This window comes from Aquila chrysaetos (assembly GCF_900496995.4).
Source record: "Aquila chrysaetos chrysaetos chromosome W unlocalized genomic scaffold, bAquChr1.4 W_unloc_4, whole genome shotgun sequence".
Classification (NCBI taxonomy): domain Eukaryota; kingdom Metazoa; phylum Chordata; class Aves; order Accipitriformes; family Accipitridae; genus Aquila; species Aquila chrysaetos.
Genome location: NW_024470324.1, coordinates 1,205,227 through 1,232,742, shown reverse-complemented (window position 1 = coordinate 1,232,742; position 27,516 = coordinate 1,205,227). Strand labels below are relative to the sequence as shown.

The window sequence follows — 27,516 nt, the reverse complement described above, 5'->3', positions numbered from 1 at the left end:
CATATGTATGATGTATTTTATATATTTAACCACCAATCAGTGTCTGCTGCAAAACCCCTGTATAGCCCCGTGCCAAGGCCAGAGAAATTGGCTAAAATCATCTAATAGGAACATTTAGAACTTAGAGAACAGGATAAAGAAATGCTTGACAACGGGGTGGTGCAAGAGTCGTTCAGTACGTTACCTGACAACGGCCTGTTTGGAACACAGCGGCCGATCCCTAAGGATAGAATGTGCGGTACAAGGCTCCTGGAAGGTACCTGGCTAGAGCCGTTAGAGATAACCGCATAGCTACTGTCAAAAAGGATGGATTACACCTGTTGCTATAACATCGATGAAGAAATCATGAACTTTAGACGAACTTTGCTTCATTATAATACCAAAACACACCTCCTGGTCAAAAGCTACCCGCCTCCAAGACTTACCACGCCTCGGAGAGACCTTCACTACGCCTGCGTAAAAGATATTTACATATGCTAATGATTTCCCAAAAATCTAATGAATATGTATAACTTTTCTTGGAAATTTAATGAATATGTATCGATAAGTCCTAATATAAGGTGTATTGTTTAGAAGACAGGTGTGCGTGGTTTGTGAGAGGACTCGCCCGCGCACCCGGCCGTCAATAAAGAAGTGTCTGCTTATCTACACTAAATTGGTGTTGATAAGTTCTTCATTCCGAGCTTTTCGGTAACACTCTCAAGACAAACCGTTCCATAATCTTCCCCAGTACCGAGGTCAGGCTGACAGGCCTGTAGTTCCCCGGATCCTCCCTCCAACCCTTCTTGTAAATGGGTGTCACATTGGCAAGCCTCCAGTCCTCTGGGACCTCCCCTGTTGACCAGGATCGCTGATAGATGATGGAGAGTGGCTTGGCAAGGACCTCCGCCAGTTCCCTCAGTACTCTTGGATGGATCCCATCTGGTCCCATAGATTTGTGAGTGTCCAGATGGCGTAGTAGGTCACTAACTATTTCCTCCTGGATTAAGGGGGGGTATATTCTGCTCTTCATCCTCACCTTCCAGCTCAGGGGGTGGAATACCCTGAGGATAACTGGTCTCCCTATTAAAGACTGAGGCAAAGAAGGCATTAAGTACCTCGGCCTTTTCCTCATCTCTGGTGGCTACGTTCCCTTCTGTATCCATTAAAGGACAGATATTCTCCTTGGCTTTCTTTTTACTGTTAACATATTTGTAAAAACATTTTTTGTTGTCCCTTACAATAGTGGCCAGATTGAGTTCTAGCTGAGCTTTTGCCTTTCTAATTTTCTCTCTGTATGATCTAACAAGATCCCTGTACTCCTCCCAAGTTGCCCGCCCTTTCTTCCAGAGATGATAAACTCTCCTTTTTTTCTTGACTCCTAGCAAAAGCTCCCTGTTCATCCAGGCTGGTCGTTTTCCTCGGCGTTTCGACTTGCGGCACATGGGAATAGCCTGGTCCTGAGCCATTAAGATTTCCTTCTTAAAGAACGTCCATCCCTCCTGGACCCCTTTGCCCTTCAGGACCATCTCCCAAGGGACTCTCTCAACCAGTGCCTTGAAGAGGCCAAAGTTTGCCCTCCGGAAGTCCATAGCGGTGGTTTTGCTGACCACCTTCCTTGCCTCACCAAGAATTGAGAATTCTATCATTTCATGGTCGCTAAGCCCAAGACAGCCTCCGACCATCACACCTCCCACCAGTCCTTCCCTGTTCGTAAACAGTAGATCTAGCAAGGCTCCTCCCCTGGTTGGCTCACCTACCAGCTGTGTCAGGAAGTTATCTTCCACACACTCCAGGAACCTCCTAGATTGTTTACTCTCTGCTGTGTTGTATTTCCAGCAGACGTCAGGGAAGTTGAAGTCCCCCACAAGAACAAGGGCACACGATTCTGAGACTACTGCCAGCCGCTTGTAGAACGATTCATCTGTCTCTTCAACCTGGTTGGGTGGTCTATAACAGACTCCCAGCACAATATCTGCCTTACTGGCCTTCCCTCTCACCCTCACCCATAAGCACTCCACCTTGTCATCACAATCGTGTAGCTCTGTACAGTCAAAACATTTCCTAATATAGAGAGCCACCCCACCACCTCTTCTACCTTGCCTATCCCTTCTGAAGAGCTTATAGCCATCCATTGCAGCACTCCAGTCATGGGAGTCATCCCACCATGTTTCCATGATGGTGACTAAGTCATATCTATCCTGCTGCACGATGGCTTCCAGCTCCTCCTGTTTATTGCCCATGCTGTGTGCATTGGCATAGATGCACTTGAGCTGGCCTATCGAATCCACCCCTAACATTGGTGTGCTGCCCCCAGGCTCATCTCTGGTGCACCTAGTTTTATCCCTTACCCCCTTCAAACCTAGTTTAAAGCCCTCTCTCTGAGCCCCGCCAACTCACGAGCAAGAATTCTTTTACCCCTTTGAGATAGCTGGAAACCATCTGTCGCTAGCAAGCCCGGTGCCATTTAAACCTCTCCGTGATCAAAAAGCCCAAAATGCCACCGATGGCACCAGCCTCTGAGCCACGTATTAACCAGGTGTGTTTTCCTGTTCCTTTCAGTATATTTCCCTGCCACTGAAGGGATTGAGGAAAACACTACCTGTGCTCCCGATCCTTCCACTAATCGTCCCAATGCCCTGAAGTCCCTTTTGATTGCCTTTGGATTTCTCTCTGCAATCTCATCACTGCCAACCTGCACAACCAGCAATGGGTAATAATCAGAGGGCCGAACCAGACCAGGGAGTTCTCTGGTAATGTCTTTTACCTGGGCCCCAGGGAGGCAGCAGACTTCCCTGTGGGATGGGTCAGGTCTGCATATTGGGCCCTCTGTCCCCCTCAGAAGGGAGTCACCTACGACAATTACCCTCCTTTTTCTTTTTTCAGAGGATGTGAGAATGCGTGGGGCTGCCCAACTGAGCCTAGGCACCTCCCTAGATAGGGCTTCATCTACACCCTGATCTTCACTGACCTGGTCCTCAAGTTCCAGAGCCCCATACCTGTTGTGAAGGGGCAACTGGGAAGACAGACTGACCTAGCAGGTGAATAAATGTGCACAACTACCCTTCTGCAGGGCTGTAAGTATTTCAGAGGGGAAGAGAGGATAAACTTATTTAAAAAAAACCAAACAAACCAACTGGTGTACAAAGAAAGGCGCACATTTAAATGATGTTGATGTTTCAGAATGTCTTGACCTTCATTACCAATAACAGTATTACTAAAACTGAAATCTTATCATGGTCTGTCTATTTCCCACAGTATTCTTGGCAGGCACAGACAAGCAAGGCCTCATCCCCAGTTCTCCAGTGCAGACAATGTCTCTTATCTGGCTGGGCCACATGGGCTTCCAGCAGGGTGTGGCCAGAGGCTGGACTCAAGTTGGCTTTTATTAGCACAAGTCACTTGGGTGCATGTGCACTCTCCTGGCCAGCTGTGTGACAGCTCCTGGGTAATGCTGGTTCAAAACAGCCATTTTTCAGAGGAGGGGAGCAGAGGGGAAGGGAAAGGGATTGCTAGTAAAGTCTTGGTAATAAATTTTTTCACAAGAATCTTCCTTTTGGTGTCACATACAGAAGAGCACATCCTCTATTAAGATGCTTCAAGAAAGCTCCTTTTACTGGGGAAGGTGGTTAGCTGTGGCAATTAAAAAAAAGAAGTTTTCTCCCTTGGTTTCAGATCATCTATAGTAATGTGAATGCACATGCTCCCTCAGCATGTCTATGCTGCAGATATTGTGACCACAGTACCTGTGGGCACAACTGGGCTCACCTGATGTTTCTTAGATGAATACAAACAGTAACATGGCCTCAGGTCTGAAGACAAGCTAACTAATTGAGAATGTATTCGGCTTCTTAGCCAGGCTGTGCCAATAAATAGTCCTCATTTCAAAATGCCATCCTCCCCCCATTTTTAAAATTAATTTATCCCTTTGTAGTAGGTTGACCCTGCCTGGGTGCCAAGTGCCCACCAAAGCTACTCTATCACTCCCCCTCCTCAGCTGGACAGGGGAGAGAAAATATAAAAAAAGTCTCATGGGTCAAGAAAAGGACAGTTTAATAAAGTGAAAGCAAAGGTCTTGCACGAAAGCAAAGGAAAACAAACGATGTTATTCTCTACTTCCCATCAGCAGGCAATGTCTGGCCACTTCCTGGGAAGCAGGGCTTCAGTATGCGTAGCGGTTGCTCCGGAAGACGAAAATGCCCCCCTTCCATCTCCCTTAGCTTTTATAGCTGAGCTGACGTTATATGGTATGGAATATCTGTTTGGTTAGTTTAGGTCAGCTGTCCTGGCTATGTCCCCTCCCAAGATCTTGCTGAGCCCCACCCTGCCAGTAAGAGGCAGGGGAAATGTTGGAGAGACAGCCTTGATGCTGTGCCAGCACTGCTCAGCAGTAGCCAAAACACTGGTGTGTTATCAACACCTTTCTAGCTACCGATGCAGAGCACAGCGCTACAAGGGCTGCTATGGGGAGAATTAACTCCATCTCAGCCAGACCCAATACAATCTCCACCCCTTATTCCATACCATTTGCATCATGCTCAGGTCCCACATAATTTAATACGCATATATCTTCTAACCACACCATTGTATTTAATTCTCATTACTGAAATCCCTTCTTACCGACACTTACAACTGAAACTACATACTTAAACCACTTTTATACCCAACATACAGATTTCTACAGTCTTATTAACTACTATCCCCTGTCCTCTAACAGATAGATATTCCATGGGCTTCTTCCACTCCTCCAGATGTTCACATACAGGCTCTGACTTGGGCCCCATCCGTCAAGATGAGTGGTCAGGACAGGAGAAGCAGTATGTTCGATCGTTGGGCACCAACACCGGCTTGGTTTGGGTCACCGTTGCACTTGTCTGGTTCCTTGCGAAGTTCACTCCTTTGCAGTTCAGGTCATTCCTGCTACATTACTTCCTACAATATGCAACTCACATCACAGATTATTTTTCCCCCAAGGTTAAATGTCCTTGAGGCACACACTGGGTCTCCCCATCCTTCCGCATTACCCACCAAGTACACCCAGGTCCTTGAGCAAAGACAATCCAGCGAATGGGTTTGCCTTTTCCCATGGGAGGAGAAATCCACACTGCCTTCCCCAGCCACTTCCCCATGTGCACTACGGGGACCTTATCTCCTCCCACAGTATGTAGGGGTTTTGTTTGGGCAGGCCCAGGACGGTTAGCAGATCCTCTGCTGTTAACTAGCCAAGTGGCTTCTGCTAAATTTGTATCCCAATGCTTCCATGCGCCATTGCCCAGGGCTCTCAACATAGTCTTTAACAGTCCATTATATCTCTCAATTTTTCCAGATGCTTGTGGGTGATGGGGGATGTGGTACACCCACTCAATGCCATGTTTCTTTGCCCAGGAGCTTATGAGGTTATTTCAGAAATGAGTCCCATTGTCTGATTCAATTCTTTCTGGGGTACCATGTTGCCATAACATTTGCCTTTCAAGGCCTAAGGTGGTGTTTCAGGCAGTGGCATGGCTTTTGGGCATGTGAGCATCTACATGATGTACCTTTAGAGTCATGTGTTCTACCCGGGCAGCAATGTCCTGCCACAATGCTGCTGCCCAGATGGGTTTACCCCTGCGCTGCCAATTGGTCTTCTTCCACTGCTGTAGCCACCCCCATAGGGCATTAGCCACCATCCAGGAGTCGGTATAGAGATAGAGTACTGGCCACTTTTCTCGTTCAGCAATCCCTAGGGCTAGTTGGATGGCTTTCACTTCTGCAAACTGACTTGACTCACCTTCTCCTTCAGTGGCCTCAACGACTTGTGGTGTGGGACTCCACACAGCAGCTTTCCACTTCCGATGGTTCCCTACCACACGACAGGATTCATCAGTAAACAAAGCATAACGCCTTTCATCTTCTGGTAACTCATTATATGGTGGTGCATCTTGGGTGCGAGCCACCTCCTCACACAATGCTCAAAATCTCTGCCTTCTGGCCAGTCCATGATCTATTCCAGAATTCCCATGCTGGCTGGGCATGATCCCCTGGTTGTCCTGCACATGCCATGTGAGTGCACTCAAGATGAACTGTTCCATAATCTTCCCTGGTACCGAGGTCAGGCTGACAGGCCTGTAGTTCTCTGGATCCTCCCTCCGACCCTTCTTTTAAATGGTATGACAAAGTTATCAGTTGTGGGATTAATCCGGTATTTGCACTCAGCATTGTCACCCCTATACTTCGGGAGCCATCTGTGGGAAACTATTAATAATTACACCATTTACCTTTCCTCCTCGAGAGCAAATCTATGGGCGAGACACCTTTCTTCCCCTTTCCCTTCTCCTCCAATCTAGTTACAATGGCATTTGAGAATTTTGAAAAATTTGAATACCCTTGGGATGTTGAGACCAGCACAGTCCTAGCCCTACTGCTAGGAATCATCATGCTCCTGAATGTGGTTCAGCTCTTGTTTAAGGTTAAACAACTATTTAAGAAGATCACCCAGAGATCTGCCCTGAGGCTGGATAAGTATGAGTGGCAGGGTGTGTGGGGTAGTATGGGCAAGTACCTAGAACAGTGGGCACCTCCAATGTTTTGAAAATTCACCTCTGAACAAGTGCAGAATCCAGAAGAACTAGTAAAATATTTGGAAAAGGTATGCTGTCGCCCTGGCAACCCCAGAGAGATGCAAATTGCTGCAATGTGCTGGGGCCTGGCCCATGCCTATGGATCCCTGTTCAACACCACTCATTACCCTCAAGGGGAAGAGAAGGTCTCTGGATCTAACAACAAGATGACAGGCACTGCGGCTACCCAAACCTCAGCAAGCCATACTGCAACTGAACCAGCGGACCAACCCGCACCAGTATCACTTGCCCCCATACAGAAGAAGAAATATACAAAAAAAAAATCAGTTCGCTTAGTGAAGGATGAAGATGAGCCAGGGTCATCACGCGAACAGGAGGAAGAGGCAGAACCAGAGGTAATCACCCGATCCCTATCCTTGAGTGAGCTGCAGGATATGCGAAAAGATTTTGGCCGTCGTCCAGGGGAGCATATTATCACCTGGCTCCTCCGATGGTGGGACAATGGGGCTAATAGCTTGGAATTAGAAGGTAGGGAAGACAAGCATCTGGGATCGCTTGCCAGGGAAGGTGGCATTGACAAGGTGTCATGGTTTCAGCCCAGCCGGTAACAAAAAGGACCACGCAGCCACTCGCTCACTCCTCCCACCCCCCTCCGGTGGGATGGGGAGGAGAATCAGAAAGGAGAAAAGAAAAAAAAACTGGAACCTCGAGGGTTGAGATAAGGGCAGTTTACTGGGACATCACAAAAAGAGAAGTTACAACAACAACAACGGTACTAATAAAAGAATGTACAAAACCAGTGATGCACAGTGCAACTGCTCACCACCCAGAACCCAACGCTCCGCCACTTCCCCCACCGAAAGTTGAGAGAACTCCCCCCAGCCCGCTCCCCATTTATATACTGAGCATGATGTCACATGGTATGGAATAGCTCCTTGGCTAGTTCAGGTCAGCTGTCCCGGCTGTGCCCCCCCCCCAACCTCCCAGGTTCCTGTAAAAATTAACTCTATCCCAGCCAAACCCAGGACATTATCCACCCCTTATTCTATACCATCTACGTCATGCCCAGATCTTACATTTTCCAATTAATCACCACCACTTTCCCTGTCTTTTATATATATATATATATATATATATATGTATAGGGACACCCCCCCCACACACACACACAAATAGTATTCCCTTAGTCGATGGGCTATCCCTCCAATGTGTCCATCAGTTTTATTTAGTCCATGACTTTGGGGCTCCATCTGTTGTAACAGTCCTTCAGGATAGGAGAGATGGTGTGAGGTGGTGGGTTGTTGCATGCTGCTTCTGGAGCTTGCGGCTGGTACATTTGGTGCAACCCACGCCCTTGGTCGGCAGGTCGAAGATGTTGATCTTGAGGAAATGGCTGGGTGCCAGTTCAAGTTCCATCACTGTTGCACTTGGCTCAGTTTCAAAGTCCATCCTTCAGTCATTTTGGGTAATTCTTACTGTAATACCCTTGATATGGCATATAGATACAATTACATATGTTGGCATTTTATTGAGCAGTTAACATCATACAGCCTAATTCGCTGGCTGTTCTCTCCCAAAATCAAATCTCCTTGAGGTGCATGTCGAAATTCCCCATCCTTCTGCATCACCCACCAAGTGCACCGCGGTCCTTGAGCAAAACCAATCCCTTGGATGGGTTTGTCTCTGCTTGAGACAGGACTAACCTAGACGGTCTTCCCTAACATACTCTTCATGTGCACTACAGGGACTCTATCTCCTTCTACAGTATGTGGAAGTCTTGGTTGGGCGGGGCCAGCCCGATTGGCAGATCCTCTAGTATTAACTAACCAGGTGGCTTTTGCTAAATGTGTATCCCAATGTTTGAAAGTTCCACCCCCCATTGCTCTCAATGTAGTTTTCAGCAGTCCATTGTATCGTTCGATTTTTCCAGAGGCCGGTGCGTGATAGGGGACAAACGCAATGCCATGCTCTTTGGCCCAGGTGTCTATGAGGTTGTTTCGGAAGTGAGTCCCGTTGTCCGACTCGATTCTTTCTGGGGTGCCATGTCGCCATAAAACTTTCTCTTCAAGGCCCAGGATAGTGTTCTGGGCAGTGGCGTGGGACACAGGATATGTTTCCAGCCATCCAGTGGTTGTTTCCACCATTGTAAGAACATGGCACTTGCCTCAGTGGGTTCGTGGGAGTGTGATATAGTCAATCTGCCAGGCCTCCCCATGTTTATATTTCAGCCATTGCCCTCCATACGACAGGGGTTTTAGCCGCTTGGCTTGCTTAATTGCAGCACGTTTCACATTCATGGATAACCTGTGCAATAGTGTCCATGGTCAAGTCCACCCCTCGATCACGAGCCCATCTATATGTTGCATCTCTTCCCTGATGGCCCGAAGTATCATGGGCCCACTGAGCCATAAATAGCTCACCCCTATGTTGCCAGTCCAGATCCACCTGAGCCACTTCAGTCTTGGCAGCCTGATCCACCTGCTGGTTATTTTGATGTTCTTCAGTGGCCCGACTCTTGGGTACATGAGCATCTACATGACGTACTTTTACCACTAGCTTCTCTATCCGAACAGCAATATCTTGCCACAGTGCGGCAGCCCAGATGGGTTTACCTCTGCACTGCCAGTTGCTCTGCTTCCATTGCTGTAGCCACCCCCACAGGGCATTTGCCACCATCCATGAGTCAGTATAGAGATAGAGCACTGGCCACTTCTCTCTTTCAGCAATGTCTAACGCTAGCTGGATGGCTTTCACTTCTGCAAATTGACTTGATTCACCTTCTCCTTCAGCAGTTTCTGCGACTAGTCGTGTAGGACTCCATACAGCAGCCTTCTACTTCCGATGTTTTCCCACAATGCGACAGGACCCATCAGTGAACAGGGCATATTGCCTCTCGTTTTCTGGCAGTTTATTATACAGTGGGGCCTCTTCAGCATGCATCACCTCCTTCTCTGGCGACATTCCAAAATCTTTGCCTTCTGGCCAGTCCATGATCACTTCCACAATTCCTGGGTGACTGGGTTTCCTATGCGAGCTCGTTGTGTGATCAGTGCGGCCCACTTACTCCACGTGGCATCAGTTGCATGATGTGTAGAGGAGACTTTCCCTTTGAACATCCAGCCCAGCACTGGCAGTCGGGGTGCTAAGAGGAGCTGTGTTTCAGTACCAACCACTTCTGAGGCAGCTCAAACTCCTTCATATGCTGCCAATATCTCTTTTTCAGTTGGAGTATAGCGGGCCTCAACTCCAAAACCCCAGGGGTCGGCCTCAGGTCTCCCCAGGTGCTTTCTGCCAGAGGCTCCAGGTAGGGCCATTCTCCCCAGCTGCAGTGTAGAGCACATTTTTAACATCTTGTCCTGCCCGGACTGGCCCAAGGGCTACTGCATGAACAATCTCCCGCTTAATTTGTTCAAAGGCTTGTCGTTGTTCAGGCCCCCATTTAAAATCTTTCTTCTTCCGGGTAACTTGGTAGAGAGGGCTTACAATTGTGTTCTCAACATTCTTCTCATACTGAACTCAAAAACATAGCACTATACCAGCTACTAGGAAGACAAATAAATCTATCCCAGTTGAAACCAGGACACCATGGAAAAGAAAAAAAAACCTAGAAGCCATGGTTTGGGGGTCAAGCTGCCCTGCCTGCACAGTGGGGTCAAATTACAACTGCCACGTACACACTTTGGTCGAGGAATAAGGAAGTGTTGCCCTCGGCCAATGACGACTAGCATGACCTTATTTGACCACAGGTCAGATTCAACTAGGGTATAAATGGAGCCCCGCCAGAGGGCAAATTGAGTTGGTCCTCCTCAGAGCAGCACGTCTGCAGTCGGGGACTCTCCCCTTGGGTCAGGACACTGCCCAAGGTAACTCCTCGAGGTTGAGAGCCCTCATCTTTTAGGTGAGTGATATGCGCATTTTGAGTCATCATTTCTAAAGCTTAAGAATTCTTAAGTCAGTTGTGTAGTGTTAATTTCCCCTTACATCATTGAACCTGTGCTTTACTAATGTTGTTGAAGTTCTAAACGATTTTGATTGAAGAATAAATTTTGTTGAGTTTAACACCTGTTTAATTGGATTGTATGAGTCTCCATGACATTAAATTGGCGTAGTCAGCAGTATGACGTTAATAGAGGAATTATTATGGAGGCACGGCTGTACCCCTTCTCCCCCAGGTATAGAATGGACGAAGGAGAAGTGGTCCCACCCAGCGTCAGTTGTGGAGAGAATAGAACAATGCCACAGTAGTCGAGATGGCAAAGGCAAAGGAAGTATGTATGCCATCCTAGGTGCCTACTTGATTCAAAATAATAATTCTGACAGATTGGCAAAGGATAATTTAAAAAAGCAATTGGAAATAGATTGTTTGAAAGGAGAACTTAAACGAGAAAGAGAGCATACGTGTTTATTAGAACAAAAAATTGAAATTATGCTAGCATAAGCAAAAAAGCCCCCCAATATTGCCCAAATCCGAAAATTAATCACGGGTGTGGAACCTAAGGAGTGGGATGGGGACATCTGGGGAGACACTGATGAAAATAGCTCTGAAGAAGTAGAGGAATTAGAGGAAAGGGACGTGTGACCCCTTATTAAAACAGAAAGGCCCACAGGTCCGCAAGGCAGGAACCCCCGAACCACTATCCACATGACCCCTTGGATGGGACCTGAGCTCAGTGAATTACAAGCTAAGTTTTCACGCAAGCCAGGCAAAACTGAAAATGAATATTTGTGGAGAGTTTCTTTAATGGGGGGAGATCGGATACTATTAAGTGATGACTAAGCAAGGGGTTACTGGGGACCAGGAGTGTTTCTGAGTGCTGGACCGGCGGGTGATCAGTCAATAACGTCTCGAGTAGCTTATTGGGCTGGGGGGGATGGACCCCAAGGAGAGAGGAGAACCTATTACTATTCCAGTAAAGGGATTGTCAGAGTTAGTGGAAGGAGTGCAAAAAGCGGCATGTGTTCATTCCATGTATGCAAAGGGGCAGCAGAGGCTGAGGGCTTGTGTCCCTTTTCCAATTGCCTTGTAAATGCCACCTTCCCTGGCAAGTGATCCCAGCTGCTTGGCTTCCCTACCTTCTAATTCCAGGCTATTAGCCCCATTGCCCCAGCATCGGAGTGTTACGGAGGCACGCACAATCAAATCCAACAGGTGTTAAAGCTCAGATTTATTCTTCATTAAAAGGTAGTTAGAACTCCGGTAACATTTGTAAACAATAGGCTCAGTGATGCAAGGGGAATTAGTACTACACAGCCGACTTAAGAATCCTTAAGATTTAAAAGTGATGACTCAAAATGTGCATATCACTCACCTAAAAGATGAGAGCTCTCTCCCTCGAGGAGTTACCTTGGGTGGCGTCTGGACCCAAGGGGGAGTCCCCGACTGCAGACCCACTGCTCCAAGGAGGACTGATTCCAAAATGTCCTCCGGCGGGACCCCATTTATACCTTTGTCGAATCTGATCTGTGGTCATTTTAATCCCTATTGGCCAAAAGGTCACTTCAGTGTACCTGGCCCATCTCGACTGGTCAGTTCAACTTTCAACCTGCAGCCTCTAGGGTTTGGGGTTTTTTTTTTCCTCTCCTTCCTGCCTGGAGAAGTTTCGTCTCCTGTTGGGGGGGGGGGCACGTACTGCCACACGGAGAAGCCAGGTGATAATATGGTCACCTATAGGGCGGCCAAAAACTTTTCGCATATCCCGCAGCTCACTCAAGGATAGGGATCGGGTGATTACCTCTGGTTCTGCCTCTTCCTCCTGTTTGCGTGATGACCCTGGCTCATCTTCATCCTTTGCTAAGCGAACTGATTTTTTTTTTGTATATTTCTTCTTCTGTATGGGGGCAAGTGATACTGGTGCGGGTTGGTCCGCTGGTTCAGTTGCAGTATGGCTTGCTGAGGTTTGGGTAGCCGCAGTGCCTGTCATCTTGTTGTTAGATCCAGAGACCTTCTCTTCCCCTTGAGGGTAATGAGTGGTGTTGAACAGGGATCCATAGGCATGGGCCAGGCCCCAGCACATTGCAGCAATTTGCATCTCTCTGGGGTTGCCAGGGCGACAGCATACCTTTTCCAAATATTTTACTAGTTCTTCTGGATTCTGCACTTGTTCAGAGGTGAATTTTCAAAACATTGGAGGTGCCCACTGTTCTAGGTACTTGCCCATACTACCCCACACACCCTGCCACTCATACTTATCCAGCCTCAGGGCAGATCTCTGGGTGATCTTCTTAAATAGTTGTTTAACCTTAAACAAGAGCTGAACCACATTCAGGAGCATGATGATTCCTAGCAGTAGGGCTAGGACTGTGCTGGTCTCAACATCCCAAGGGTATTCAAATTTTTCAAAATTCTCAAATGCCATTGTAACTAGATTGGAGGAGAAGGGAAAGGGGAAGAAAGGTGTCTCGCCCATAGATTTGCTCTCGAGGAGGAAAGGTAAATGGTGTAATTATTAATAGTTTCCCACAGATGGCTCCCGAAGTATAGGGGTGACAATGCTGAGTGCAAATACCGGATTAATCCCACAACCAATAACTTTATCATACCATAAACCAATGTTATACAATACATCAAAACGAAAACCTTAATCCACCTCCCAAGGATGATAAGCAGCAGAAGAGGGACTACATACAGCAAGCGAGGTGATACATAACAGAACTTTAAAAACCAGAGCAACAACTCTAAGAACACATAAATCAACATAGTGACCAGCAACTATTAGACCAATATAATGAATGCTTGTAACAAATGTGTTTTAACAAGCTCTGGTCAGGTTTGTCGTTATCTCAACCCTTCGTGCCCCACGTTGGGTGCCAGAATGGACTGTCATGGTTTAACCCCAGCCAGCAACTAAGCACCACGCAGCTGCTCACTCACTTCCCCCCCCACCCAGTGGGATGGGGGAGAAAATCGGTAAAAGAAGTAAAACTCGTGGGTTGAGATAAGAACAGTTTAATAGAACAGAAAAGAAGAAACAAATAATGATAACACTAATAAAATGACAACATTAATAAGAAATGGTATCCTGGTTTCAGCTGGGATAGAGTTAATTGTCTTCCTAGTAGCTGGTACAGTGCTATGTTTTTGAGTTTGGTATGAGAAGAATGTTGATAACACTGATGTTTTTAGTTGTTGCTTAGTAATGTTTAGTCTAAGGTCAAGGATTTTTCAGCTTCTCATGCCCAGCCAGCAAGAAGGCTGGAGGGGCACAAGAAGTTGGGAGGGGAGACAGCCAGGACACCTGACCCAAAGTGGCCAATGGGGTATTCCATACCATGTGACGTCATGTCTAGTATATAAACTGGGGGGAGTGGGGGCGGGGGGATCGCCACTTGGGGACTAACTGGGCGTCGATCGGCGGGTGGTAAGCAATTGCACTGTGCATCATTTGTACATTCCAGTCCTTTTATTATTACTATTACATGAGCCCTTTGTTATATTTTCTCTCCCCTGTCCATCTGAGGTGGGGGAGTGATAGAGCGGCTTTGGTGGGCACCTGGCGTCCAGCCAGGGTCAACCCACCACACTCAGTCTGCTGTTCTGAGAAAAGGAAAAGCTCACTAGCTGTGTTTCTGTCTTTTAAAGGAAAAGGATTTTGATGTAACCTCAGTGTTGGCAATCTGAAAACTCAAGGCCGTACACAAATTTGGCACTAGAGCAGCTCCACGTGAGCGATCCCAGTTGCATCGAGAGCTAGAGGGGCCATGCTGCAGTGGACCTTGGAGTTTCCAAGCCATGTGGAGGATGGCTCATGTCCAGTGAGGCTGATGTCCCAGATGCCCGTCTCGCCATGCCTCACACCATGCCAGGGGACCTCTTGGCTCCCCTTGCAGAGCTGTGTGGGATTCAAACCTGGTGGCATGACTTCAGTATGGCTGTGTCTTCACCTTTTCCTTTTTCTTTCTTTCTCAGCTCCGTCCCTGGAGTGAACAGACCAGATCTCCAGCTTATACCGTGGACAGGACCAAATGGCACAAAACTGATTTGTACTGTGAAATGCACTGTGATGAAGGCCTGGCCCATGTGACCTGAAGCGGCCCCTTTGCCACTTTATCTAGGCAAAATCACAAGTACCTCAAAGACAGAGTTTCATCCTTAGCTCTCAGCTGCCTGGGTTTAAGTAAGCTCCATGCTATTACACTAATCAAGTATTTTTCTCTTTTAATTCCAGTGTGCCTGGGCATGAAGCAGACAATAAAATATGAGCAGAAGGAGCTGCAAGATGAGATAAGATAGAGGCTTAAACATTTTCAAATTAACCTGATTGCTTTGTGTCATTTGAGGAGATAACGTTTTCCCCTTTCATGGCTAATGAAACTGAGGCTTCAGAAATCCCCACATCAGGAGGGCGAGCTCAGTCCCAGCCCCACTCCTGTTGCAGTTGCCTGGGCAGAGGAGAGAGGCTGGAGAGGGTGCCCTGTTGCCGGGACCAGAGTACCCCAACCGGGGTTACCTACGCTTGTCAGTGGGGAGCCAGGGCAGACGTACCCCTAGGCAGATATACCTGTTTCCACTGCCCAGCTACAGCATAACATGCCAACCATCTTCCCCAACTGCATCCCGAGGGGAGAGGTTTCCACCCACAAAAGTGAGTGCTCCTTCAGCCCAGCAAAGGTGCTGAGCTCAACCAGAGCAGTCAGCTGTGTCCTGTCCCAAACCCTTCAATCCTACAAATCTTCCAAACACCCACATTTTTCTCCAGGATATACGCTACATCAGCGTTTAAATTGTATTCATACCATTTTTCTCTGATTTGCCCAATGCCTGTGAATGGCTTACAACATTTAATGGTGCTTCAAGACTTACATATCATCAATAGCACAATGAGCCAGGATCAGTGTTACAAGGATTAAGCTGTCATTCAGGCAACTGAGGATGGTATATTGGTCAGAGTGATATCTCGTGAGGACCTTTGGGGGCCTAAGGGATTTGGGGAAGGACAGCCTGATGCAGCGGGCTCAGAGAAAAGGCTCACAGTGGTAGTGACCAGCAGCAAGGGTCCCTGATGCTTCCCTGCGGAAAGCAGCATATTTAGGTGGTGCATAGGCAAAGCACCTCCTTTTCAAAGTGAATGGTGCAGTCCTGCCCTGCATAGCCCTCAGCAGCCTTCAGCCTCCCTCCTGGCAGCACAGCCTGCCAGCTGGGGCCCTGGGATCACCAAGGCACTGAGAGATGACTCCTTTTATTATACACATATATCATCTTGCATTGACTCCAGATCCCAGCTCAGCGATTGCACACGAGAGGGTAGTTTGCAAGGTCTCTACCAACAAGCAACACTTCCTTTAGGGCACAGATGTTGGCATTTGCTTTTCAACACCTCCCTGTAACTTTACACACACAGTCTAGGTTTCTTTTGAATCAAGATATCACAGCATATAGTTTATAGCTGTCCTCAGACCCACTTCCAGGAAAGGATTCTGACTGTGTCACCCCACACCACCACTACCTCTGTACCACACCTGCTAAGGTCATCGTACCTCAACTCAAGCAGGAAGAGTATGTGTTAAAAGAGCCAATCTTTCCTGCTATTCTCTCAGTGCTGGACCACTAGGAAAGCCAGGCATGCTCCCTGCAAAACTCCCCTAGAGCACATTCACTCACCTCCATCTTAGAGAGAGTATGAAATAATTGCTGAAGAAATTAGTCTTGTTTCAGGCATAGTACCCACTCTCTCACCTCTTTACTGAGGTTTGTTTTGTTTTGTTTCATTTTTAAACTAACTGACTTTTATGGCTTTAAGACTCTGCTCTATTTAGGTGAAATGGGTACACCTACACTCATCTTTGAAGTCAAAGGGAAACACTTGAGGACTTCCAGAGCACAATCTGTTGATTGCCTGCCTGGGTAAGGAGGGTATCAGCATGCTTGATGGCACGCTGAGATGGGGTAATACCCAGGTGTCCTCCCACCTGTAGGTTTTTGCAAACCTCAGAGTAGCTATCTGCATGCTTTGGACATTGGTGTGGTGGGTTGACCCTGGCTGGATGCCAGGTGCCCACCAAAGCCGTTCTATCACTCCCCCCTCCTCAGCTGGACAGGGGAGAGAAAATATAACAAAGGGCTTGTGGGTCGAGATAAGGACAGGAGAGATCACTCACCAATTACTGTCACGGGCAAAACAGACTCAGCTTGGGGAAAATTAACTCAATTTATTACAAATCAAATCAGAGTAGGATAATGAGAAATAAAACCAAATCTCAGAACACCTTCCCTCCACCCCTCCCTTCTTCCCGGGCACAACTTCACTCCCGGATTCTCTACCTACCCCCCCCCAGCGGCGCAGGGGGACAGGGAATGGGGTTTACGGTCAGTTCATCACACGTTATTTTCTGCTGCTTCATCCTCCTCAGGGACAGGACTCCTCACACTCTTCCCCTGCTCCAGCGTGGGGTCCCTCCCACGGGAGACAGTCCTCCACGAACTTCTCCAACGTGGGTCCTTCCCACGGGCTGCAGTTCTTCACGAACTGCTCCATCATGGGTCCCTTCCACGGCATGCAGTCCTTCAGGAGCACACTGCTCCAGCGTGGGTCCCCCACGGGGTCACAAGTCCTGCCAGAAAACCTGCTCCGTGGGCTCCTCTCTCCACAGATCCGCAGGTCCTGCCAGGAGCCTGCTCCAGCATGGGCTTCTCACGGGGTCACAGCCTCCTTCACGCACCCACCTGCTCCGGCGTGGGGTCCTCCATGGGCTGCAGGTGGATATCTGCTCCACCGTGGACCTCCATGGACTGCAGGGGGACAACCTGCCTCACCATGGTCTTCCCCACGGGCTGCAGGGGAATCTCTGCTCCAGCGCCTGGAGCACCTCCTCCCCCTCCTTCTTCACCGACCTTGGTGTCCGCAGGGTTGTTTCTCTCACATGTTCTCACTCCTCTCTCCGGCTGCCGTTTCTGTCTGTCCCGCAACTTTTTTTCCTTCTTAAAAATGTTATCACAGAGGCGTTACCACTATCGCTGATTGGCTTGGCCTTGGCCAGCAGCGGGTCCGTCTTAGAGCTGGCTGGTATTGGCTCTGTCGGACACAGGGGAAGCTTCCAGCAGCTTCTTACAGAAGCCACCCCTGTAACCCCCCCCCGCTACCAAAACCTTGCCACACAAAGCCAATACAATTGGCCTCTGGCTGTGCATAAGATCAAGCTTTCAGCTTGTGTTCTGGAGGGACAAGGCATCTAGTCTTAAGGACATTTGGTGATACCCCTCAAAACACAGTGTAAGAAAGTTGGCATTCCCACATCTCCCAGTCTGGCCACAGGTCTTTGCAGTATTGTGGTATATTGAGAAAAGCACCAGATTTTGTAATCAGAAATAAATATACCTGTGTATCTCTACTTTTATTAGAAAAGGAGGGATGGGAGAGGAGAAAAAAAGGTTCCAAACATACTCTCAGAATGCCTGAAATTTAAAAAAACCCCCATGTTTTCTAAAAAGTAAATAAAGGATACTGAGTGATTTTTGCTCTGGTAATTTCAAAGCAAACAGCATGATTTTGGCATCTCTTAGTCATGCTCATGACTGCTTAGGGCTGTCATGCTTATAGAGGAGGTGGAACTAAAGAAAAGAATCCCCAGCAGAATAGAAACATGCTGAAAAATAGGACCAGTATTGCCTTGTGTATTCTGAAGTAACCCACTCATTGGTTAGAGATGCTGGACTAACTCCCATCACTTCTTAATCAGAACTACCAACATACCTACACTCCTGCAAAAGCTGAGGCAGCCCACTGAATTCAACTTGGCATCAACTTAGTAGGCATGTGCAGTGTCACCTACTATAAACCACAAGGATAAAGCTGTCAGTTACAAGGCAGTACTCTGCAGCAATTCAGGACATTTGATCTTCAGTTGGGGCAAAGCATGATCAGTGACACAAGATTGTGAAGACACTTTGCACAGTCTGTGTATGCATCAGCCCTTGGGTCCTGGAGGGCTCCCAGCAACACTGGCACTCCAGCTGTCGTGTACTCCCAGGCTGGCGTGGAGTAATGGCAGGCTGAGCATCTGGTTCTCTATAATCATGCTGGGTTTCCATAGCTCTTTTCCATAAACAGTCTGATCTCTATTTCGATAGTGCACATGTATTCTTCTCCAAGACCCCTGTTTCAATCTCTGGGTATTCACCCTTCCCCACACTGTATCACAGTCATTTTCTCTACCCTCTGCTGCAAGGAGCTCATTTGTCAAAGGGACAAGATCTTTAAGGACATAAAGGAAGACACCCCTTAACACAGCTTTCGTCCCACCGTATTTGTTGGTGGGGAGCCAGGCACTAGCCAGCCATGGAGAACTTTGCAGGGCCAGTTTGTTTAAATGCATTTTTAAATAAATGTTTGTCAAGGGCATAGTGCCCTCGTGTCAATGGAAAGGGGCCCACCCTGGGAGGAAACCAGATATTTGAGAATGCCACTTTTCCTGGCCAAGGGCAGGCACCTGCCCAGGGCACTGCAGGTGCAGGGGGACCACACTCAGCCCCTGGCTACCGCTGGGAGCAGAGACAGTGCCAACTTGCTGCTGGTGTACGTGACTTGAGCAGAAAACTGAGACGCAGTGCTAGGTGGGCCAGCAGCAGCTGACTGTGCTGGAGTTGACCCCAGCCACCAAGGCAGCTGGGCATGCTACCAGCCAGCTCCCTGGCCTTGCTGCCTGGCTCTGCATCTGGACTGCTGATTTTGAAAGACACTGAAAAAAATGCAAGAGGATGCTCCCATGATGTAAGGACTGGGGTGCTTCATGGAGTTAAAAGCCAAACTCCCTGCCCCAAGCACAATTCCCCACATGGGAGGTATTGCAGATGAGCACTTGCAAACTCTAACATAACCACCTCCACAGCAGTGCCTCCCTGGGCACAGTGTGTGTGGGGGAGGCAGGGGCTCATTTTCCAGCTGCAAACTGCTGAACTGATCCACTGACTGGTAGAGTTGAGCACTCACCTCATCACTGCCTGCTTTGAAGCAGTGATATTTTTTTTTGTTGTTATTTTTCCCCGAGACTCCTCCCATGTCTGGTGCCTTCCCACAGCAGTGAGGCAAGGCTCAAGGCTCAGAAAGAGGTACGTTTTAGAGGAGCATAGAACTGGGGCTGGCAGACCGTGCCAGCAGAGACCGCATGGAGGAAGGCAAAGGACTGCAATGCACAGAGCTCATTGGTGTATGCCAGCCAGATGATTCACTCCTCTGGCCAAATGACAACCAGAACTACAGTCACACCATCACAGACCAACACGGACTGTATTTACACCACACATTCAAGAATGGTTATACGTCATCATGAATATTCTCCATATATCTTTATATTCACCCAAAGCTAAACTGCTTCAGTACCAAGGGATTCTTAGTGGAGACATGAGGGAGGAGGAGAGATTTGGGAAAATGTAAGAGCTCTAAGAGTGATATGAACCAGCCTTCCTATAAACTAGGGTAGTGTGAGTCTAGGGCCCACGCCCAGCCAGGACTTGAAATAAATGTCCTACATTAATCAGGGAAGAATGCAGGAAGGATCCTAGCTCTTCAGTGAGAGAAGGCATGAGTTTCCAGCCTTCACGGTCTCTGTAAATGTTTAACTCTCCGTTGTTTAGAACTGATTATTTCAGACCCAGAGATCAGATCAATGCACTTTTCCATGTTTTATGTTAAGCAGGAAATACTGTGGCAAATCTCAGTTCTGTGTCAGTGGGAAATGGGTACAGGGAGAATGGAGGGAATTTATTATAGGGACCTGGGGGTCATATTCCCCTGCTAGAGTTTGGGGGAGCCCATGCGAGGGGGAGATCGGGCTGGTATTTTGGCAGCGAGAAGGAGCCGGTGCTTCAGCCACTGTCCTGTGCTGCACCCCACTCCCTGTCAGCAGTGACAGCCATGCCACTGCCACTGCCTAGCATCATTTGGAGAGGGTCCTTCCCCCATCCTCTCCACGCAGCCCGAGCATGGCACACACTGCCCGTTCTTTGCCCTTCCCAGCTCTGAAGAATGATTATTCAGTCCTTATTGTCGACAGCTGAATGGAAAAGCTATGCAGTAAGTCTGAGTCACAGAGACATGATGAAAACAAGCTGGAGAATTTAAAATGCTAGCTACTGCCTGATGCCAAGTAAAAATTAATCAGGCTCCTTGATCACTATTGTGATTGCTAACAGAGAAGTGTATGTATTAACTTGGTTTCCTCTCTATTGTCCAACCTGCCCTGGCGTTGTATAATTTACAGGTAATTAAGTTCAGCAAAGATTATTGAAAAACAGAAAAGGATGCCAACCTAACTTACTTTTATTCATCTGCCAATGAGACTAATGTATAATTTACCATTTAGCTTTGGAAATCTCTCCTATAGATTCACACTAAAGGGAACTTTAACTACACCAAAACCTAAAGGGTTCTTCCCCATCCCCTGGAAGGAATTGTATCAGACTAAAAATCACTTAGGAAAATCACTTCTGCCAGTCAAAGGCCATTTAAGTCTAAGACCTCACTGCTTAAGTCTTTACAGAGGTCTAACTCCCATAGAAGTCAAATAGGAGGGTGTTGTTTTGAGTCCATGGAAAATTTGTCTATATAGGGCATTAGAGGGAGAGAGAAGGAATATTCTTCTTTATGGTACTAATCAGGATAACAAAGAATCTGAGCTAATGTTTAGATCCACAATGATCTGCAAGAGCTCTCTCCAAAGATGTTATGACATGGCATAACTATGGAGTAAGACTACCTGAGTATTTGGTGGCTTTCCAGCCAGAGCAGCAAAAGTTTTCCAAATTTAGACCTTAAGAAAAATCTTTAAAATATATTCTTTCATAGGAAAAAAATATTCCAAACTGTTTAAGAAACATGCCCATGAATGTGCTCCTAGATTTTGAAGTCACAGAGCTAGCTTAATTTTTCTGTAATTTTAAAAATCACTGATATTTTGGTTCTGAAATTTCATTTAAAATATTAAAAAATGGATGTAATAATTGAAAGATAAATTAGTTAGCTCTGATACTATTAAAGTTCACCACAAGGCATAAAGGAAAACCACTTTTCCATCTGAATCTCCGTCTTTTTCTCAGGAGAATATAAAGTATCCGCTTACAATAGAGGTCCAGTATGGGACCAAGACACTACCCCAGTATCTTGTCTCTGCCAGTGGCTACTGGTAACTGCTAAGGAAAAATGTGATCCTTGCTGGGTTTTTTATCCACAGTCCAGCCATCAGTGGTTTGGTGATTTCCTGAGCCAGAGGTCATGCCCAGGCCATCAGCTTCAATATGTCTTGATGGACCCTTCTCCCGCCTTATTTCATAGAATCATAGAATGGCTTGGGTTGGAAGGGACCTTAAAGATCATCTAGTTCCAACCCCCCTGCCATGGGCAGGGATACCTTCCACTAGACCAGGTTGCTCAAAGCCCCATCTAACCTGCCCTTGAACACTTCCAGGGAGGGGGCATCCACAACTTCTCTGGGCAACCTGTTCCAGTGCCTCACCACCCTCACAGTAAAGAATTTCTTCCTAATATCTAATCTAAATCTACCCTCTTTCAGTTTAAAACTGTTACCACTCGTCCTATGACTACACTCCCTGATAAAGAGTCCCTCCCCATCTTTCCTGTAGGCCCCCTTTAAGTACTGGAAGGCTGCTATAAGGTCTCCCCGGAGCCTTCTCTTCTCTTCTCGAGGCTGAACAACCCTCTCAGCCTTTCCTCATAGGAGAGGTGTTCCATCCCTCTGATCATTTTTATGGCCCTCCTCTCGACCTGCTCCAACAGGTCTATGTCTTTCTCGTACTGAGGACTCCAGAGCTGGATTCAGTACTCCAGGTGGGGTCTCACCAGAGCAGAGTAGAGGGGCAGAATCACCTCACTTGACCTGCTAGCCACACTTCTTTTTATGCATCCCAGGATGCAATTGGCTTTCTGGGCTGCAAGCGCACATTGCTGGCTCATATTCAGTTTTTCACCCACCAATACCCCCAAGTCATTCTCCACAGGGCTGCTCTCAGTCCACTCATCGCCCAGCCTGTATCCATGTTTGGGATTGCCCTGACCCATGTGCAGGACTTTGCACTTGGCCTTGTTGAACTTCATGAGGTTTGCATGGGCCCACCTCTCAAGCCTGTCAAGGTCCCTCTGGATGGCATCCCTTCCCTCTAGAGTATCAACCACATCACTCAGCTTGGTGTCATCTGCAAACTTGCTGAGAGGGAACTCAATCCCACTGTCCATGTCCCCAAAAAAGATGTTAAATAATACTGGACCCAATACAGACCACCTTATTTAGGTATCTTTTTTATTTTTTTTTTACCTTTTATACATCTGGGCCATAAAACATCCCATGGCAGTGAGTTCTGCAGTTGTGCTGGTTTTGGCTGGGATAGAGTTAATTTTCTTCATAGTAGCTAGTATAGTGCTATGTTTTGGATTTGTGCTGAAAACAATGTTGATAACACAGGGATGTTTTTGTTACTGCTGAGCAGTGCTTACACAGAGTCAAGGCCTTTTCTACCTCTCACACCACCCCACCAGTGAGTAGGCTGGGGGTGCACAAGAAGTTGGGAGAGGACACAGCTGACCCCAGCTGACCAAAGGGATATTCCAGACCATATGACATCATGCTTAGCATGTAAAGCTAGGGGAAGAAGAAGGAGGGGAGGGGAGGCATTCGGAGTGATAGCATTTGTCTTCCCAAGTAACCGTCACGTGTGATGGACCCCTGCTTTCCTGGAGATGGCTGAACACCTGCCTGCTGATGGGAAGTGGTGAATGAATTCCTTGTTTTGCTTTGCTTGCGTGCGTGGCTTTTGCTTTACCTATTACACTGCCTTTATCTCAACCCACAAGTTTTCTCACTTTTACCCTTCCAATTCTCTCCCCCATCCCACCAGGGGGGAGTGAGCAAGTGGCTGTGTGGTGCTCAGTTGCCAGCTGGGGTTAAATCATGACAGCAGTTTAATCAAGTGGTGTGTGAAAAAGTACTGCCTTGCCATTAATTTCATGGGTTTAGTTTTGTTGGTTTTTTTTTTTTCCAGTGGTTTCATTGACCTTGTCTTTTCAAGAGGTGCAAAAAATTTAACTAGAAATGTTTATTAGGGATTCTTCTTAGACAAATCAAGGTCCAAGTGAGCTAAATTAGAATATGTACACATAACATGGGCTTTTCTCAATTAAAAAAAAAAAATTATTACATTCACAATTCTTCTTTTGTTTAATTCTACCTGTGCACAGAAAGACTACTGGCTTGCTGCCTCTTGAGCTGTCCCTCATGGCCCAGGGCTGTTGCACAGGGCTCCTGTGCTGGGGTGTCGTGGTTTAACCCCAGCCAGCAACTAAGCACCACGCAGCCGCTCACTCACTTCCCCCCCACCCAGTGGGATTGGGGAGAAAATCGGAGGAAAAAAAAAAAAAGTAAAACTCGTGGGTTTGTTGCCGAAATCCGGAATAAAACTCCTTAACAGCAATGAGAAGTTAAGAAGCAGGCACTCCTTTATTGCAGCGCTGGGCACACGGGGGATCGCTCCACCTATCGTGTGCACCTGTCTGGTTTAACTATGCAGGTTAAATACACACCTGTTATACATATTCACTAGATTTCCGAGAAATGTTATACATAATCATTAGTTTTCCGAGAAACTATTAACATATGTAAATGTCCTTTACGCAAGCGCATTGGAGGTCTCTGGTGGTCTTCAGAAGCCCTCTGGTGGTCTTCCATAGTCTTCCTCACTTGTCCGCTTCTTGACCTCTTCTTAGGTGATTCTGCGCAGTACGATTCTTGCCATCATATATTAGATTGCACAAAAGTACATTCTATGTTAATTCCTTTTCTATGATTGGTCTTTTAATCATACCACCTTATTAATATTCTTATGTTAAAACAATCATTGGTTGATCTCACATAATCCATTAACCAGAACTTTGATCCAAGTAGGGTTTCTAAGCAACAGAACTAAGGTCCATAACGATTTCTTAAAGCAAACCACTATAATTAACCAACCTGTGTTAGAATTCTATGGTTAACTGACTGTCAACAATACTTGTATTCTTATGATTATGCTTAGCACAGTTTGTAATGTTCCTAAGTCTCTATAACTACGTTGCAAACTTCACACTCCTATCTCACGATTTTGTTTTAATCAAATCTTTATCAAAGTATTTGCAACAGGTTGAGATAAGAACAGTTTAATAGTACAGAAAGGAAGTAACTAATAATGATAACAATAATGAAATGACAATAATAATAATAATAATAATAAAAGGATTGGAATATACAAGTGATGCACAATGCAATTGCTCACCACCCGCCGATCGACGCCCAGTTAGTTCACAAGTGGCGGTCCCCCCAGCCCCACTCCCCCCAGTTTATATACTAGGCATGACGTCACATGGTATGGAATACCCTGTTGGCCAGTTTGGGTCAGGTGTCCTGGCTGTGTCCCCTTCCAACTTCTTGTGCCCCTCCAGCCTTCTTGCTGGCTGGGCATGAGAAGCTGAAAAATCCTTGACTTTAGACTAAACATTACTTAGCAACAACTGAAAACACCAGTGTTATCAACATTCTTCACATACTGAATCCAAGACATAACACTATACCATCTACTAGGAAGACAATTAACTCTATCTCAGCTGAAACCAGGACATGGGGCGAGTTGCACTTTCTGTGAACAAGGTCGGTTTTAGGGCCTGAAGTCCATCTCCAAAACCCCATTTTTCCTTCCACTGCAGATGTATAACTTCAGAACAATGCCATGAAAATCTACAGAGTTATACCAGATTCTGTTAAGGTCAGAATCTGACCTAAATTCCCCCAGGGAGCACATCTCGTTGAAAAAAATGCATTTTGTTTACTCTCGTTGCCTGCTGCATCTTGCCAGTGGGTGGCACGAAGCCATCGTGAGGTTAGTACCAGGACGGAGTGGCATTTTAAAATGTTGTGTACCTAAGTGACTCAGTAGTCAGCTTTCCTGTCCTAATGGGCTGGCTGTTTCAAATTAAAGTGAGTTATAGCAGGGCCCCTAGTCCACATCAGAGGATAAGAGCATGCAAACTTGAATTAGAAAAATGGAGCCAGTTTGTGTTCCTGCTTATGAACATGCAAACAAATCAGCAACTCAGAAATCACCAGCTATTAGTTTATTGGCAATTCATGCTGCTTAAAAATAGCCATAGAAATTTGTACACAGACCACTATCCCCCCTCAAAATGAGCTAACCATGATTGCAGTAATGATAGTGAGCCCTGATGCAGCTGTTAAGCTGGGGCCAGAAAAGGAGTGAAAGGCAAGGGGTGGAGGGCACAGAAAGAGGCTTGCATATATCACCATCCTCAAATATCTAGACCTTGTGAGTCAGAATCATGAGGCTGACTGAAAATTCTCATAAATTCTATGTTTTGTCTTACAGATTTTGAGCCTCTAGTTTGCACTTTTTGCAGGCACCATAGGGTCTACAAATGTTTCCTTTAATGAATTTGGGAGCCTCCCTCATTGCACATCCAGGGGGGCTTTGGAGGAAAAAATAAACACCAAAAAGCTGCAAACATGTCCTGATCTAAATGGGTGTCCTAGTTTCAGCTGGGATAGAGTTAACTGTCTTCCTAGTAGCTGGTACGGTGCTATGTTTTGAGTTCAGTATGTGAAGAATGTTGATAACACTGATGTTTTCAGTTGTTGCTAAGTAGTGTTTAGACTAATGTCAAGGATTTTTTAGCTTCTCATGCCCAGCCAGCGAGAAAGCTGGAGGGGCACAAGAAGTTGGAAGGGGACACAGCCAGGGCAGCTGACCCAAACTGGCCAACAGGGTATTCTATACCATGTGACATCACATCTAGTATAGGAACTGGGAAGTGGGGGCGGGGAATCGCCTCTCGGGGACTAGCTGGGTGTTGGTCGGCCGGTGGTGAGCAACTGCAGTGCACATCATTTGTACATTCCAATCCTTTCGTTATTGCTGTTGTCATTTTATTAGTGTTATCATTATCATTATTGATTTCTTCTTTTCTGTTCTATTAAACTGTTCTTATCTCAACCCGTGGGTTTTGCTTCTTTTTCCCGATTTTCTCCCCCATCCCACTGGGTGGGGGGGGAGTGAGTGAGCGGCTGCGTGGTGCTTAGTTGCTGGCTGGGGTTAAACCACGACAATGGGGAAGAGTTGTCATGACGTGCAGAAACAGACTCCACAATCAGTGAGATTGTAAAGTAGGTATGTTTATTCAGCGCTGGGCAGCACGGGGGTAGTCCCACCAAAGTCGTGCGCGCCTGACTCGGCAGTTCGCTTCAAATTTATACAGTCAAGTGTTACATATACATGGAGTTTCGCAATACGCCTATACATAGGCATGATCTATCCCCGCTTCATATTAAAATTAGTTCCAAAAGTCACAAGGCCGGTCTTGGCTGGTTTTTGGGGTCGACTGCTGCTTCTTATCAGGGACTATCTCCTGCCCCAGCCAGCCTCAACAATGCAAACGTTAAGCACCACTTCTCATCCTCTTGGGCCATGTCTACCTCTATTGAAATTTCTTTAACTTCACTATAAGCTAGATAATTATTAAACAGTTCTTATCTGTCGCAGTAGAGACGGACAGGACAAACATCAGACTGTGCAAAAATGGCAAAATGGCTACTTTATTGTTCTAACAAGCTTTTTTATAACTTTCTTCAGAGTATGTGTTCATATATGATTGGTTTAGTTAGTAACTAACAATCCATGATTGGGTAACAGTTTTAGCTGCGGATTCGTTAAGACGGTTCTTCTTATCATCTTCTTTCCCAGGACTTTCCAGACTCTCAAGGATACACCACAAGCTGCTCAAGGTCACGCTGCTCACGCACCGTCAGGCATTCGGCAGATTTGCTACATTCCCCGACACTTATCTACATCCATAGATCTACTATATCTACTAAGGTTCCTTTGGCTCCCCGTTTCAGTCCCCCCTTTTCTAGAAAATAGTAAATTCTTTTACTATATCCAACTCTAGTTCTTCTAATGCATTGTAATGCACTGTAAAGACAGTGGGGCCTTTCA

At 46.7% G+C, this 27,516-nt stretch overlaps 1 long non-coding RNA gene across 1 annotated transcript; it reads right to left on the bottom strand.

The window, feature by feature from the left end:
• Positions 1 to 5,335: 5,335 nt before the first annotated feature.
• LOC121233052 lies at positions 5,336 to 8,736 on the bottom strand. The gene is made up of 3 exons (XR_005931844.1): positions 8,643 to 8,736; positions 8,597 to 8,599; positions 5,336 to 5,484 (listed from the first exon to the last, which is right to left on the bottom strand). It is a non-coding gene; the product is annotated as an uncharacterized LOC121233052 (long non-coding RNA).
• Positions 8,737 to 27,516: the final 18,780 nt, after the last annotated feature.